Here is a 16,639-nt window from a genome sequence, read left to right on the forward strand (position 1 = left end):
GGAGGGAGGGAGGGAGGGAACAATCCTGTAGCACCAGTACTAAGAAGCAGGGAGGCAGGCCTGTGATGTGCTATGTATACAATATTGACTATTAATTTTGATCCAAGACCCATTAAAATGATCTGTTTTGATCAGATGCCAGTGTTCCATCACATAAGTGGATTCATTAGCCATTTATCTGGACAATACCTCATTCTGAAGTTTCCCTCAGTCCTCCCCTCTGTTTCATCCTGCTCAGCATATTTCATCCCAGAATTTAGGTAAGTGCTTCATTGTCCTGGATTCACCATCATCAATGGTGAATGGCTTTGCCATCTTCAGGCCAGCGCCTGGGGCTGAGTCCAGCTGGCTAAACTCCAGTGGCTGAGGAAGAGAATTCCTGTGTGGGTAGCTTTCTCCAGCCCATCCTGTCTACAGGTGGCAAAGTGAAAATATTTGGTGACACCAGAAGGGTGTCAGTGATGCCTGAAACAGTGCATGTCTCCTGGGGAGACCCTGTGCGCTTTGCTCCTGCCATGGGTCTTCCCATCACTGGGGCACCCCTCTCTGCCTGAGACAATTTCCTGGCATTTTTCTTTAGAGCATATTTAGTGCAAGTCTATTCTATGCCCCCTTGCACTGGGTCAGATGATCAAGAATATCCTTGCAGAAGGAAAGGGACTGAGGGGAAATGTTGCCAGTGCTGAGCAACTTGTATGGCCAAAGGGAGCAGCCAAATGCCAGAGTTGAAGAGGCAGAGCAGCTGGAGGGCCTCAGCCTCAGGGATAGAAGGGAGAGCCGTGCTCCGAGGCTGTGGGAATTGCCCAGCCTTTGAAAATGACTTCCCCCACCGAGTCTTATGTGAATTCCATCCTGAGATAGCAAAGTGAGGAACAGCAACTCTGGTTAATAATCAGGGAAGGAAGGAGGCTTTCGGTGTAAGCACGTGACATGTAGTTGCTTAATTAATTAATTGATAGGCATGAATTCATTCCTGCACTGTGACTAGGAGTGATTTTTGCTTGGTTGATTTGTTGGTTTGGATGGTACTGGGAGTTGAACTCAGATACTAATCTGGTCTCCTTTTCACAGTCTACAAAGAGGTCAGCCAGCCAGATATTCACCATCGAAGGGTCCAAGGTTCATGCCTAGAATCCTCGCCACTCAAGAGGCTGAGATCTGAGACTCTTGATTTGATGCAAGCCGAGGCAGACAAATCTGACAGATCTGGTATGGCTCAGGTGGTAGAGCACCAGCCATGAGCAGAAAAAGATAAGTAAGAGATTGAGGTCTAGAGTTCAAACCCCAGTACTGAACACAAACACACACACACACACACACACACACACACACACACACACAGATCTGAGATACATTATATATAACATGCTATGATTTTCTGCTTGCTAAAATCAGGCGAAAGTTTTCAAGGTCTCTAATATTTCATGAGTTTCACTGTGAGGACCTAGGGCTCAACGTCTTCAATTATCTTATAACAAAGTTCCACTGCCCTTACTGCCTGCTGCTCCCCAACCCCCCTAACCTGGCCCTTTCAGCCCTGAACATGCACTTGGTCCACAGCCCACCACACACACCTATGGCATTTCCTCGCTTTGGCTCAACACTTGCTTCCATCTCTTGTCTGTGTTAAGAATCATCTGACTTGGGGCTGGGAAGATAGCTCAGTGGTAGAGCGCTTGCCTTGCATGCCTGAGGCCCTGGGTTCGATTCCTCAGCACCACATAAGAAAAAAGAAAAAAGCCAGAAGTGGCACTGTGGCTCAAGTGGTAGAGTGCTAGCCTTGAGCTGAAGAGCTGAGGGACAGCACCCAGGCCCAGAGTTCAGGCCCCACAACCGGACCCACCCGCCCCCCAAAAAAAGAATCATCTGACCTGCCACCACCAAAGAACACAAGTAGGGCCCTCAAATGCCTCAAAAGGACCTGAGAAAACATTGTTTCCTCATCAGCTTTCTCTCCTCAATGACAGCTACCAGGAAGCCACAGGACCCTTGTCCAGAATCAAAGCGATACTGGGAACTGTCCCAGAGCTGCTGCCTTTAGAGGGCTAGGCCTGCTGTCGCCTTCCTGCCCGGGCCCCCACTTCTCCCAGTCTCAGGTGATGGCAGCCTTGCCAACAGCGAAAGTCAAGCCCAGGACTCCATGTACCATGGGGGCAGAAAGCAAATATTTCCTCAAAGTGCGGGCCCCGAATCCACCCTAAAAAACACCTGATAAAATATGGCCTTGGATCCTGACATCCAGAACCAAAACCATCTTACACTTTTGTACATGGGAACCCATACGGGCAACTGGGCCCTGCCTCCTCCAATCCCTTCCAGAACTAAGAATTCAAGGAATTCAAGGAATTCAAGGAAGGATGGACAGTAGGCAGGAGGCAGAAGGCAAGCATATGGCATGTCTGTTCTGGTTTTGTTGTCCTTTGGCAGGACTCCCTTCCCCCCTCCACCAGGGTACTACCAGGATATCACCTCACTGTGCCACCAACACTGAGTTACCAACAGGCATTACTTCACGGTTCAACTTGACACAGAAAGTAGGCAAAGACTTGTCAGTGTGTGTGTGTGTCCATGCGCATGCAATTTTACAAGTGGAGACAGACAATGTGCAAGCACATAATCTCTCTCTCCCATTATTACCTGTACTAGGCAGAAGAGCTTTCCTAGCTCCTTCTCTTCATATCCAGTACCATTATCTACACTTAGCATATTCATACAATTTTTACTTGATTATTGTTGATTCTTCCCAGGCTAGTGGAATGGCAGGTGATAAGGGCAATGATTGGCGATGAGCTCCCGTGATGATAAGAGTATAGCTGGTGCTCACTAAACAGTTGTTGAATGAACAGTGCCATCATAACTTGGAGGTATACCACATGGCATCTCTTGAAGCTGATTTCTGTCCAGTTCTCCAGGCATTTTTCTTGCCCCTCTCCCTGAGAAAAAGCCACATTCTATCTGCAGGTTGGAGGAAGTGACACAACATGAGACTTTGTACACACTGTGTTGCTTATCCGGAATGTTCTTCCTCACTTCGTAGGGGACCTACCCATATTTCCAAGTACAACTGGAATGCCAACTCCCATTAAGCCCTTTCAGGCTCCTACAGGTAGACCTGTCCCTTCCCCAGGCTCCTTCGTCTGAATGCCTCCATGCTGGCCCCTTCTCATTTTGTGTCATTACATACCCATCCATCTGTCCTAGAGCCACTCAATGGCAAGGCCAAGGTCTGCACCCGACATCTGGGGAAATCAGCCTAAAACCCAGGGCTCAGAACACGGTCTGAAAGAGTCACTGAATAGAAGAAGTGAACATGTTTTATTTCTGTTAATGCCACATGTAATGCATGTGAGTAATTTTAAATAGAGGTAAAGGAAAATGGAATTTCCTGCATTTTTGCAGGACTTTTGAAGCTACACTTTTTTTCATTTTTCTTTCTTTCTTTCTTTCTTTTGTGCTAGTCCTGGGGCTTGAATTCCAGGCCTGGGCACTCTCCCTGAGCTTCTTTGTTTGCTCAAGGGCTAGTATTCTACCACCTGAGCCACAGCACCACTTCTGGCTCTGTTTATGTGGTACTGAGGAATTGAACCCAGGGCTTCATGTGTACTAGGCAAGCACTTTTGTTGTTGTTGTTGTTAGTTGTGAGTCTTGAATCTGGGCCTGGGTACTGTCCCTCAGCTTTCAGCTCAAGGAGAGCACTTTACCACTTGAGCCATAGCACTACTTTTTTTTTAAATCACTGTAATGTTGCCTAAGCTAGATTTTTCCCAGAGAAGTGAGTAATATTATCAGAAAATGAATTTGTTGTCTGTTCAGCCTCTTATTTTTGGCTTTATCAGAAACTCAAAAAAAAATAGATTATTTCTCCAGCCAGGCCTTCCTCTTCAGCCCTCCCTGTGACCTTGGTGTTCTGTGCACCTGTAAAAACCACTTGCTCCAATGGAAGCCCCTGCCAGGAGCTCAGTCTAAGGCAGAGCTGTCTTGCCAAGAGACATGAGTAAACTAGACAACTTGTGGTTTAAAAATTGATAGCCTGTCTAATTTCACTACTGAGAAATGATGCCCTGGCTGGCAGTGTTGACACAGGTTGATACAGCCTTTAAATTTTAGGAAATTATTTTTCTTGGAGAGAATGGTGAGGTGGTAGCAGTGGTGGTGAATTGGACTGAAATACATATATGCATGCATGAAAACCGAATAGTGAAATATCTTAAAGCACAAAGGCATTAAAGGAGTGTAAGAAAGTGTCATAGGAGGAGTGATAAAATAAAAGGAAATGATCTTCCTCTGTGGAAATTGTGATTTTTTAAAGGCAATTTGTTCTTTAAGCAATGAGGGCTAGCATTGTGACTCAGATGTTAGAGCACCTACCAAGGAAAGAAGAATGCTGGAGACTCAAAGAACTGGAAATTCAGGATGCCAAGAGAGGCAGAGAACAAGGGAGGGAATGAAGGGAGAGGAAGGAGGAAAAGGAAGGAGGGATGAAGGAAAGAGGAAAGAAGGAAGGAGGATAAGAAGAGAAAAAAAGTGGAAGAAAAAAGAAAAGGAAAAAATATTAGGAGAAAGATGCTAATGTTGATTTAAAAAGATGATTTTTTAAAGCAAAAGAAGTAATGTCAGGATTAGTGGGATTTTTTTCCCCCAGACCTATAAATATTAAATTAAATCTCCAAGCATCTTGAGAGGCTTTACTATAAATAAACAGGATGGGAGCCCTTCTTATTTCCAACCTAGTTAATGATTCCCTCTGGTGGTCAGGTGAATTTCTGCACTGGCCACTTCACTAAAGGATGCTCAGCTCTTGCTTTTGTTGTAAGACAACCAGGAATGAAGATCTCACTGGGCTTCTAGAATCTACTTTTCCTCACTGTGACCTCAGTCCCTATCTTCCTTGGCTTCTAAACTCCCACTTCTTCACTTCACCACGGTTTGCTCCCACAGTTGCTTTTTTATTTTTATAACCAACTATATCAAATCTGAACTTTAATATAGATGATAATTCCGGTTTGCATAGTAGTCTAAGGTATTTGTTTTTGCATCAATTATCTGAACCAACCCTTGCAAAGTAGGTAGACCTATAGGCAAGCAGACTGAATTTCAAAAGGGTAAAAATACTTACTCGAAATCACACAGCTAAATATAGCACTGAGACTTCAAATGTTTATCTCATACATGTCTTGAGTGCTTCCATTCACACTGCCACAGACACTGAAACGTGGAGGTTATATGCTAATAAGAAATACAGACAAGTGAAAACAGATGTTAAATTTTGGCTCCCTTTTAATACACCACACAGGGAAGAAATGGATTTAAATGAGACTCAGTATAATATACTATGAGAGACTATTATAAAGTGAGGCTATGCCAGATGCTTAGTGAGAGAGCATAATTAAAATGGTCTAGGACACACAGCACTCTTCCTGTTTGCCAGGCTGGGACACATTCCCTAATATACTCCTTTTGTCTGTCTAGAGAGAAAAAAGCTTCCTATCAGATAGCACATCATACAAAGGAATGCTGTGGTTATGGACATCTCAGAATAACTTACCAGTGACACAAAAGTCTGTCTTTTGAGTACCAAAAGTTTTCTCTTTTTTAAAATGGTGAGCTTCCAAAGTTCTTTCTGTTTTGGTGGAGTGCAAGTTGGTACAATATTTTGAAAAACTGCTAGAGATTTGCTTCTAAGTACATGCCCAAGAGAAATGCTTATATATGATAGCCAACAGAAAGCTATCCAGATGTTATAGTCATTTTATCCCTAATAACCTTGAACTGGAAACAAATCAATGCCCAGCCATAACTTGGAAGACAAAGATGAGAAAAACTAGCTGGGTGTCGGTGGCTCACGCCTGTAATCCTAGCTATCCTGGAGGCTGAGATCTGAGGATCTCAGTTCAAAGCCAGCCCGGGAAGGAAAGTTCATGAGACTCTTATCTCCAATAAACTGCTAGAAAACCAGAAGTGGTCCTGTGGCTCAAGAGGTAGAGCACTCGCCTTGAGCTGAAGAGCATAAGGACAGAGCCCAAGCCCAGAGTTCAAGCCCCATGACAAAAAACAAAAAAAAAAGATGAGAAAACCTTTTAAAGAATACAGCAAAAAAAAAAAAAAAAAAACACAGAACAAAAAAAATAGGAGTAAAAGGACAAAAAATAGGAAAATCCATTTATATAAACACCAGAAGAAAACAGAAAAAAATGAAGACAAGAAAAAAATAAAAAAAATATTTAATTTCAATACAGCAAAAGCATTACTAAGAGGTAAGATTGTACAGTCAATGCTACATTAAAAAACTGAAGAGATAACGTACTATCTCAGTGGCAGAACACTTGCCTCAATTTACACCTTGGACATCTAACAACACACACACAGTCACAGTCAAGACACCGACACAGATACAGACACAGACACAGACTCAGACACACACACACATTCATCTCCTAGTTAAGTATATTTGTAGATATTGTTGAAGCTCTATTAATAATTGTTTTGTTTTCCCAATTTCTTTTTCTGCATTTTCATTGTTGGAATATAGAAAGGCTACTGATTTTCATAGCTGATTTTGCATCATGCTACTTTGTGATGTGTTTCTTGGAGAAGTCTCCAGAGTCTTTTAAATATACTATCATATCACCTGCAAGTAGATACTTTGACTTCTGCCTTTCCTATATGTACCTTGTTTATGCTTTCTCTTGCCTCATTGCTGTGGCTAGGAATTCCAGCACTGTTTTGAGTAAGAGTAGGTAAGGTGGTTATATTTGTCTTCTTCCTCATTTCAGAGGAAATGGTTTCAGGTTTTCTTCTATTTATGATGATGTTAGCTACAGATTCACATGTGATATTGTCTCATATATCTTTCATTATGTTGAAGTAGATGCCTTCTGTTTTTACTTTCTTCATGGCTTTAACATAAAAGGATGTTGAATTTTATAAAAGGCTTTTTTTTTTGCATGTAATGAGATGCTCATGTGTCCTTTATTCTGAGCATATGTCACATTGTATTTACTGATTTTCATGTGTTGTACCATCTTTCATGTTTGGAATGAACCCACCTTCCTCACAGTATATTATCTCCCTAGTGTGTTACTGAATGTGGTTTGCCAGTATTTTCGATGAGAAGTTTTTGCATGTATATTTACTAATAAAATTGGTCTATATGTTTTTGGATGTTGTTGTTCCATCCTTATCTAGTTTGGGTATCAGGGTAATACTGGCTCCATTGAATATAGTAGAATTTTTTTTTCCATTTTGTGAAATAACTTGAGAGCCATTGGTGTTAGTTCTTCTTTAAAAGCCTGGTAGAGTGAATCAATCTAGTCCTGGACTCTTCTTTGGTGAAGAACTTCGTTTAGCTGTTCTAATCTCATTGCTCATTCTGCATCTGTTCATGTGGTTGATATCCTCCTAGGTTAATTCAGGAACATCTTGAGTCCAGAAATGTATCCATTTATTTTATGTTCCAGTTTATTAGAATCTACGTTTTTAAAGTATTCCCTTATGATCATCTGACTTTTGTTGATATTTGTTGTTTCTCATCAGTAATTTTGTTAATTTGGACCTTCTTCCTCTCACTTTCCTTCTTTTTAGTTAGTGTAGGTAACTTATTTCAAGGCTTGAAGTAAGTTTTCTGTCCCAAGCACTCTCAGCTTTCAGCTTCTGTTGAGAAACCATTTTCTGTTGAAAAATCTGCTGTCATTCTAGTGGGTTTGCCATTCTCTTTGACTTGATACTTCTCCTGCAACAAAAGAAGTTCCACATATTTCATTTTTTACCTACAATTTGTCTTGAAGTTGTTCTTTTCTGTTCTTATACATTAGGTGTACCTGACTGGCTGGCTTTTTCTTATGACTTAGGAATTTTTCTTCTTTTTAATTGAATATGTTTTCTAGCCACTTAGCTTGCATCTTTCTCCTTCCATGCCCATCATAAGAATCTCATGGCTGGGCGCTGGTGGCTCATGCCTATAATCCTAGCTACTCAGGAGGCTGAGATCTGAGGATTGCAATTAAAAGCCAGCCTGAGCAGGAAAGTCCATAAGACTCTTATCTCCAATTAACCACCAGAAAACCACAAGTGGTACTGTGGCTCAAGTGGTAGAGTGCAGCTTTGAGCTGAAGAGCTCAGAGACAGCACCCCAGCCCAGAGTTCAAGTCCCATGACTGAGCCCCACCCCCCAAAAAAGTCTCAGACTTTCCTGCCTGGGCTGGCTTTGAAGCATGATCCTCAGATCTCAGCCTCTTAAGTAGCGAGGATTAGAGGTGTGAGCCACCAGCACTGGGTTTATTGAATTCTTCTTCCATATCCTGTACTGTTTTTATTTCATCAGCTGCTTATCTGTTTCTTTCTCAGAATTTGCCCAGCTTTTACATGTTACTTATATAACAAACTTCCTAGTCCTCAATGGAGCAGCACTTTTCTGCTCTGTTCCACCAAGGTGCACTGGCTTCCTTGCAGTGCTCAGCACTTGGTGCTCAGTGAGTTGTAAATTATTCCCTGCTGCAAACTGCAAGCCTGCCTTCTGCTTCACTTGTATCCTGAAGACCACCGTTCCTCCTCCTCCTCCTCCTCCTCGTCCTTCTCCTCCTCCTCCTTGTCCTCATCCTCCTCACGCTGGGTTCCTAGCCTACCCTGGAGACTCTCAATCACTGGGAGTCTACACACCACAGAAAGCAAAATGGACAGGACAATGCGGAAATAGGCTATGGGATATGCACCACGTATTGCTCTTTCTACCTGTTCAGTTGGTCATAGGTCTAGGAACATAAAAGTAGATGAGATTCCTGTCTCCCAGAAGTTAGCTCAGACTTCCTCCTTCCCAGGCCATGCAGAATTGTTCTTGTGATCAGTGATGCACTGAAGACAAGATGCCACTATGAACATTGGCTGCTTCTGGGGTTAGAATCAAACCCTAACCAGTTAACCCTCTATTGCTGGCTTTCATCCTAGCTTGCCAATGTCCACAGCACTTTCCTCCCTCCTCCACCACTGCTTCCTAGGCTTAGATCTCAGCCTTTTTACCTACTGAATGATCTCAAGTAACTTGAATTTGTTGCCCTTGCAAAGCCTGGGAGCCTTGGAAGTACACACAGCTTGTCCCGGTCAGTTCTCATTCTTCAGTGACCTCAGCACCCAGCTCACAGCATCTCTTCTAATAATCACATGGACTAGCTATCCAAAACAGCACCATTCAGTTCTTGACTTGGTGGTAGTCAGATTTCCTGTATTGTGACAAAATGCCTGAGATAATGAAGGCAAGATTTTGGTTTGGGCTCACAGTTGGGAGATTTCAATCCATGATCTTCTGGCCTTGTGGCTTTGTGGCTCTGGTGATGCAGTACATCATGGTGGCTAGTTCACCTCATGGTGCCCAGCAAGCAAGGCATAGGATAGGGTTGAAGTCCCACTAAGCCAGGTCTACTGAAGTTTTTACCCCCTCCCAATAGTACCGTGAGCCTTCAGGGGACACTCAGAACCTACTTAGCTTTTGTTCTATCCTTCACCCAAATGGAAGCCACCTAGGCCTTAGTTATACTTGTCATCCAGTGTAGTCCTGTCATTGTCCCACTGCTTGACCAGAGCCTCAGCCTGTCCATTCCTCTGATTCTATACCACCATGTTCTGTCTTCTAATCTATTTGTCCTTTTACTACTACTCCCCTCCCCTGCTGGCTTGCAAATGTCCCTTGCTGGTTGTTGTTTTATACCAGTTTGCCAAAAAAAAAAAACAAAATAAAACAAAAACCTGTACTGGGTTGCCCCAGCGAGCTCCACACCTCAGCAGCTGGAGAAACTATTCCAACATTAATACTGCCTCAGTGAACTAGCCTCGCCACTCCATGAAACAATTTCACAATTTGCTCTGTAGTCCTCTGGGATATCTTTATATTATTTCATAGGAAAACTGCATCTATCAGCACATCCAGAACCAGCCAGCATCCATTCCCATTTATTACTACTAGGAGATCTCACATCTTACCCTACCCTGGCCCCTCTACTGTCACACTCTTACCCTATCCTGACTAGAGGTAAGGTATCACTCATGTTTCCCTCTTTCCCCTAGAATCATCCATTTTTCTCCCTTTTGTGAGTCCCTTCAACTGATACATAAGTATGCATAATATCCACCTTTTTGTTATTATAAAAGTGGTGTACAGAGGGGTTACAGTTACATAAGTCAGGTAAAGAATACATTTCTATTTGGACAATATCACTCCTTCCCTCCCGGTTTTTCCCTGTTCCCATCCACAAGCTGTATAGTTCTTTTTCAGCATAGTGTCTAGTGAGTACCACTGTTTTATTTGCTCACTCTTTGTCCCTCCATTTCTGTGTATCATCCACCCATTAAGAAAAATGATCCCTAACACCGTGTCTTTCTATAGCCACCACTTTAGTTCTCTGCCTCCTACACCAAGAGTTGCCTGTGCTTGGCCTTCACTCCCTCAATTCACATCTAATCCACAGCTCACAATTCCTGAAAAACTTCTATTGGTGTCCCTGATAGGCAGCTTTTCTAATAAAAACCAATTGTTTCATTCTTGTGCCTGGCAGGCCTCCATTAATCAGTTATCTGGGTCTGTTTGATGGTTCCTCCCACTCAGAAAGAGGGGGAAGTGCTCCTACACGTTGCAGGACCAGGGAACAACGGTTACTACCCACACTGACCACAGGAAACCTGACTTTATACCCAAAAGTAGCCACCTCATATTACATATTTTACTGTAATTTCACAGCTCTTTCTGCAAGAAATATGCAGGACAAATGGTGAGAAGAAGAGCCATATTCCTAGTTACTCAAGAGGCTGAGACCTGGAGGTTAGCAGTTCAAAGACACCCTGGACAGGAAATCCTCAAGACTCTCCCTCTAATTTATCAGCAAAAAATCAGGTTAGATGCATGGTTCAAGTGGCAAAACTCCAACTATAAGCAAGAAAGTCAAGCAAACACAAAGCTCTGAGTTCAATCCCTACTACAGAAAGGAGGTACATTTCAGTTATAAGTTGTGCAGCATTACCCAAATGTCAACATTCATGAGCATAGCTTCTAACAGCTGGCCACTCATCTAATGTGAACCCAAACTGTGGAAATGTAATTTAAAATAACAATAATGTTCACTCAGTAACAGGAACTTCAAATGCAGAAATTTTCAGTATTGTTGGAGGATGAGAGCATTCAAATTTAATGGTAGGAACAAGCTTATTTCCTCACTTTTAACATTTAAAACATTACACACTAGTAGACATAGTTTTCATTTACAGTTCTGATGCAGGACAGATCCATCATCTATACAGCAGTAACTACACCTTACACTTCATGTCCTGGGGCACAGGGAACAGGTGACATTTATGAATAGTAATGGTTATTACAGCATGGCCCATACACACCCAACTAAGCATCAACTACTCAGCAGAACATAATCTTGTCAGGGCGGAAACGTAGCCCGGAGGGACTCATTTCCACATGCTGCAGTGCATAAAGAGAGTTGGAGTACAATTATGCCTACCATCATTTAAGCAGATTTATACGAGTGTGAGCATCTTGCAAGTATAATTAACCACCAGTAAAGATCATTTTTCAAGGAAAATAATAATTTCCAACATATTTATGGGAACAGTTAGTGATCTTACAACTAAAAAAATTATAAACATACTTTCTAAAAATAGCTAGTTCCTGACTAAATAGGATGAAAGCTGATTGAAAATGCAGCTTAGGAAAGGCTTTCTTGGGGTGGGTGGGTGGTGAACTAGCAGAGAGGGTTGGGCTAACAAGAAGGGTGAATGGGAAAGAATATGGTGAAAGTACATCCTTTGCATGTATGTAAATACAACAATGAAGCCCATTGAAATTGTTTTAGAAAGTGGGGCAGAATAACAGAGGGGATAAGACTGACTAGAATATACTGTGTACATGAGTTGGAAATGTCACAATGAACCCTAGCCACAGAATATATGCTTAAACAAATGCTACCCTTGGTGCTACCTTCATATCCTAAGAGAGTCGGTATTTTTACTCACTGGTCTGAACAAATCTGGCCTAAGAAGTGTGTTTCATGGGAATTCCTGTTTTCAATATTCAAGCTTGCTCAGACACCAATTAATACATCAACATTTATTTCCTAGAACTTGCCACTTAAAAAATTAAGTTCTGGGGAGTTCCGGGAAGATGGCGGAGTAGAAGCTGGAATCTGAACAAGCTCTTGCATAGAAAGCAGTTTCAGAGTTCCAGTGAACAGTCCCAAGCCAGAGAATCACACCAAGTGTGCCATCACAGGACAGAGAGTTAGTCAAGAGAGGGGAAGCCAAGCAGACACATCTGAGCGCCTGCCAGCAGCTGTCGCTGCGGCGGCAGGGTCGTGGTGGCGACCAACGCCGCGGGGTCATACCTGAGACACAGTCCGGGACGAAGGAGCCAGAAGCAGCAGACGAGCGGATTCTACTCAACACCAGCAAGAACCGACAAGGAGCGGACAACGTCATTCTGCACTTTGCAGACCAGAGACGACCCAGGATCCAAGACTCGGCATGAGTAGAAGCCCGACTTCCTCACTCCTTCTCAGGGAGCAGAGGAGGGAAGGCCACCCCTCCCACCCCCCAGCACCAGTGATCTCCATCTTGGATACCGACAAAGCTCGGAGGAGCGGCTAGCTCCAGCTCAGGCCTTGGAATGAACTTAACGGCGAAGTGACCTCACAGACTCAGTTCCATCCAGGGAAAAGTCACCCAGCTCAGGCGCCAGCCATTGGAGTGGCTCTCCTCACCGGGTAACCAGAGCCAGAGGCTGCCCCTCCCTCGAGCAGCCACCACAATCAATTGAAAAACAGAAACCCTGAGAATGGCTCCAGGCTGGGTGCTGTGAGTTTTTTTTCACAAAATAGCCCCAGGGAAAAGCTACTGTTTGTTGAAAGGCCTCAACTCTACCCAGAACCTAGCTTCATCACTACATCCCCCTCTTTTGTGATTCTCAAAGCAGATCACCCTCCCAGTAAACTAACCTGGGAGGGGGGATCTCAAAATCTTGGGTGAAGCAGAGCATTTTTCTGCCTGTTTGAACAATCTGACTTAAGAAACCAATCAAGCCACAGGACCTCAAGCAGATCAGAGACTCCAACAAGAGGCTGGCTACAGACACAAGGGAGATACAGGATTTTTCCCACCCCTCTCAAAAAAATCAAAGAACTTTTTTTTTCTTCTTCTTTTCTTTTTTTCTTTTTTTTGTTTTGTTTTTTTTTTTCGTTTTTTGTTACCTTATATATATAAAAAAATTTTTTTCCTTTTCTAAAACTTTTATTAATCTTTAATTTTTGCCTCTTCTGAAAAAATAATTGTTTTACAGTAACTTTTTTTTTTCTCCTCTTATAATTTTTATTTTAGGAATACGTGAATGTGTGTTTTCCTTTCTTTTCTTGTCTTCTTTCTCTTTTTCTTTCATTCTTAATTATCTTTTTGTTTTTTGTCTAGCTCTACTGAACTTCTGATCTTTTCTTCTCACTTTCCTATCATTTCCACATTTTCCTCTTTTGTTCTTCTTTATGTGACTTAACTCTTGTCCTGCACATCCTCAGATAAACCCGTAGTTAACTAGTAGACCCTATCCCCCATTGTGTACACACTTAATCCACAAACTTATTACTCAATTCAAAACCTCTGAGACTTAAATTCATTAATAGCAGTACTACCTCTTTATACCTATATAATATTTTAAGCATTTTTTTTGAAGTTTTTCACATCTCCTCTATGTCCCTCCCTTTCTCTCAACATATTCACATTCCTCTCTAAATAGATGGTCTTTTAATCTCTATAATAACATTAATTTTTACGTTTCTATTTTTTTTTCTGGTCTCTTTTCATTCCCCTTTCCCTTTCTTCTTTTTCTCTCTCTCTCTACTTGCATCCTACCCAACCTATTTCCTGCATTGTGATTAGGACATAGTTAACTCTCCCTGTGCCTCCCCACACCAATCTATTCCTATTTTTTACCCACATCTCTCCCTAACCCTAATAATTTCTGGTTTTCCAAATTCTTCTCTGTGGTTCGAAGTCCTTTAACATATAGTTGTTTGATGTTGAATACATGTATCTGTTGAACTAGATTGTATCTGTAGACTATTGACTGTACAAATGCAAACTTTGGTTGATGGTTGCCATAAGATAGTGTTCTAGCACAAAACTGGTGCTATCTTCATCTCAAATGGGCAGAGTAAGCCGGAAAAACACAAGAAAAATGGCAAATTCGGGTATCTCAATTTCCAATCTTGATAATCAGGGGTTAGAACACATAATGAATAATCCAGAGGAGAGTTCCCAAATAGCTCTACAAACACTGCTGGCAAACATGATAAATGAGAAGTTTGACAACGTACAAGGGACTCTGTATGAGCATGATAGGGAGAGAGAGGAGGCATCCCAGAAGTTTATACAGGAATATCATAAGCGTGAGGAAGCTACTCAAAAACTGATACAGGATTTGCGTGAACAACTTGAGAATACTCAAAGAGAAAGGGAGGAATGGCGTGAGCAGGCTGAGAACACTCAAAGAGAACTGCAGGAATCCCACGAACGGGAGGAAGCTAATCAAAGAGTAATACAAGAAATGAGAGACCAGGTAGAGAACACACAAAGATCACTAAAGGCATTCATGGAATCCATTAACAAAGAGCTGAAGGAAGTCAGGGAGACCACAAAGGGAATGCTGAATGGAACCCAACAGAAGGAATGGGAGCCCAAAGAAACCATAACCAATCAACTAAGTGATTTGAGGACAAACACTGAACACCAAATTAAGGAAGTAAAGAAATTCATACAAGACCTGAAACAGAGCTTCACCAAAGAACTTGAAGCCATCAAAGCTGACCAACTAGAAGGAAAAGAGATAAAAAAAAATGTAGAGAGTCTTGACAGCAGGTTAGACCATGCAGAAGATCGAATCTCAGGGATTGAAGACAGCCTAGATATTATAGAGAAAGAACATACAACCATCCAAGACAAGTCCAAGAAATATGATACATCTATCCAACACCTGGAAGACACCATCAGAAGGCCTAATCTAAGGATAATGGGTGTAGAGGAGCACCTAGAAACAGAAGTTAATGGTCTAGGAAACTTGTTTAACAGGATCCTAGCAGAGAACTTCCCAAACATGCAAAAAGATAGGCCTGTCCAGATACAAGAAGGCTTTAGAACCCCAAATAGACCAGACCAGAATAGGACATCCCACCACCCCATAATAATCCACACAGGATCAACTCAGAACAAGGAAAAGATCCTTTAAGCTGTCAAGGAGAAAAGGGTAATCACCTATAAAGGGAAACCAATTAGAATCACCTCAGATTTCTCAGCAGAGACAATCAAAGCAAGAAGAGCCTGGAATGATGTATGCCATGCCCTAAAAACAAACAACTATCAACCAAGAATACTGTACCCAGCTAAACTCTCCTTCATAACTGAAGGCCAAATAAAAACCTTCCATAGCAAAGAAAAATTGAAACAATACATCTCCACCAAACCAGCCATACAAAAGATTCTTAAAGATGTCCTACACATAGAAAACCAACAAGACCGCAATAAAGGCCAAGAAACTGTACCCAAACTGAGAATCCAAGAACCATAGGAAGAACCCAGTTTTCGCAGCCCCCAAGAAGGTAGATAACATGGCAGGAACTCCCAAATACCTCTCAGTCCTATCTCTTAACGTTAACGGACTGAACTCTCCAATTAAGCGACATAGACTTTCTAGTTGGATTAAAAAACAAGACCCTTCTATCTGCTGCCTGCAGGAGTCACATCTTGCCCGTAAAAACAAACACATTTTCAATGTTAAAGGCTGGAACAAAATCTACCAAGCAAACGGACCCCATAAACAGGCGGGAGTTGCAATCCTAATATCAGATAAAATAGACTTCAAATTAAAATTCGTGAGAAGAGATAAAGAAGGTCGCTACATACTAATTAAAGGATCTCTCCTTCAGGAAGATATTACAATTCTAAATATCTATTCGCCAAACAATGGAGCACCCAAATTTATCAAAGAAACACTACTTTCCCTCAAATCCCATATAGATCCAAAGACATTAATTGTTGGGGATTTTAACACACCACTCTCCCCACTAGATAGATCAACTCGGCAAAAACTCAACAGAGAAACCGCAGATCTAAACAGCTGCATAGATCAACTAGACTTAACAGACATCTACTGAACATTTCACCCAGTAGCATCAGAATACACGTTTTTCTCAGCAGCACATGGAACATTTTCTAAAATAGGCCACATTTTAGGCCACAAAGCAAACTTGTCTAAATTCAGAAACATTGAAGTTATACCTTGCATTCTCTCTGACCACAAGGGAATAAAATTAGAACTCAACACCAAAAACCACCAAAGAAAGTCCGGTATCACATGGAGGCTGAACAACACACTGCTGAATCATGAGTGGGTCATGGAAGAGATTAGAAAGGAAATTCAAATGTTCATGCTATTCAACAAAAATGAACACACAAAATACCAGCTTCTCTGGGACACAGCAAAGGCAGTACTCAGAGGCAAGTTTATAGCTCTGAGCTCCTACATCAACAAATTGGATAGATCTGAAACTAACAATCTAATGACATATCTAAACCTCCTTGAAAAAGAGCAGCAAGATAAACCCCAATCCAG

The sequence above is a fragment of the Dipodomys spectabilis genome, unplaced genomic scaffold, assembly GCF_019054845.1.
Source record: "Dipodomys spectabilis isolate Male_0828 unplaced genomic scaffold, ASM1905484v1 ptg000014l, whole genome shotgun sequence".
NCBI classification, from domain to species: domain Eukaryota; kingdom Metazoa; phylum Chordata; class Mammalia; order Rodentia; family Heteromyidae; genus Dipodomys; species Dipodomys spectabilis.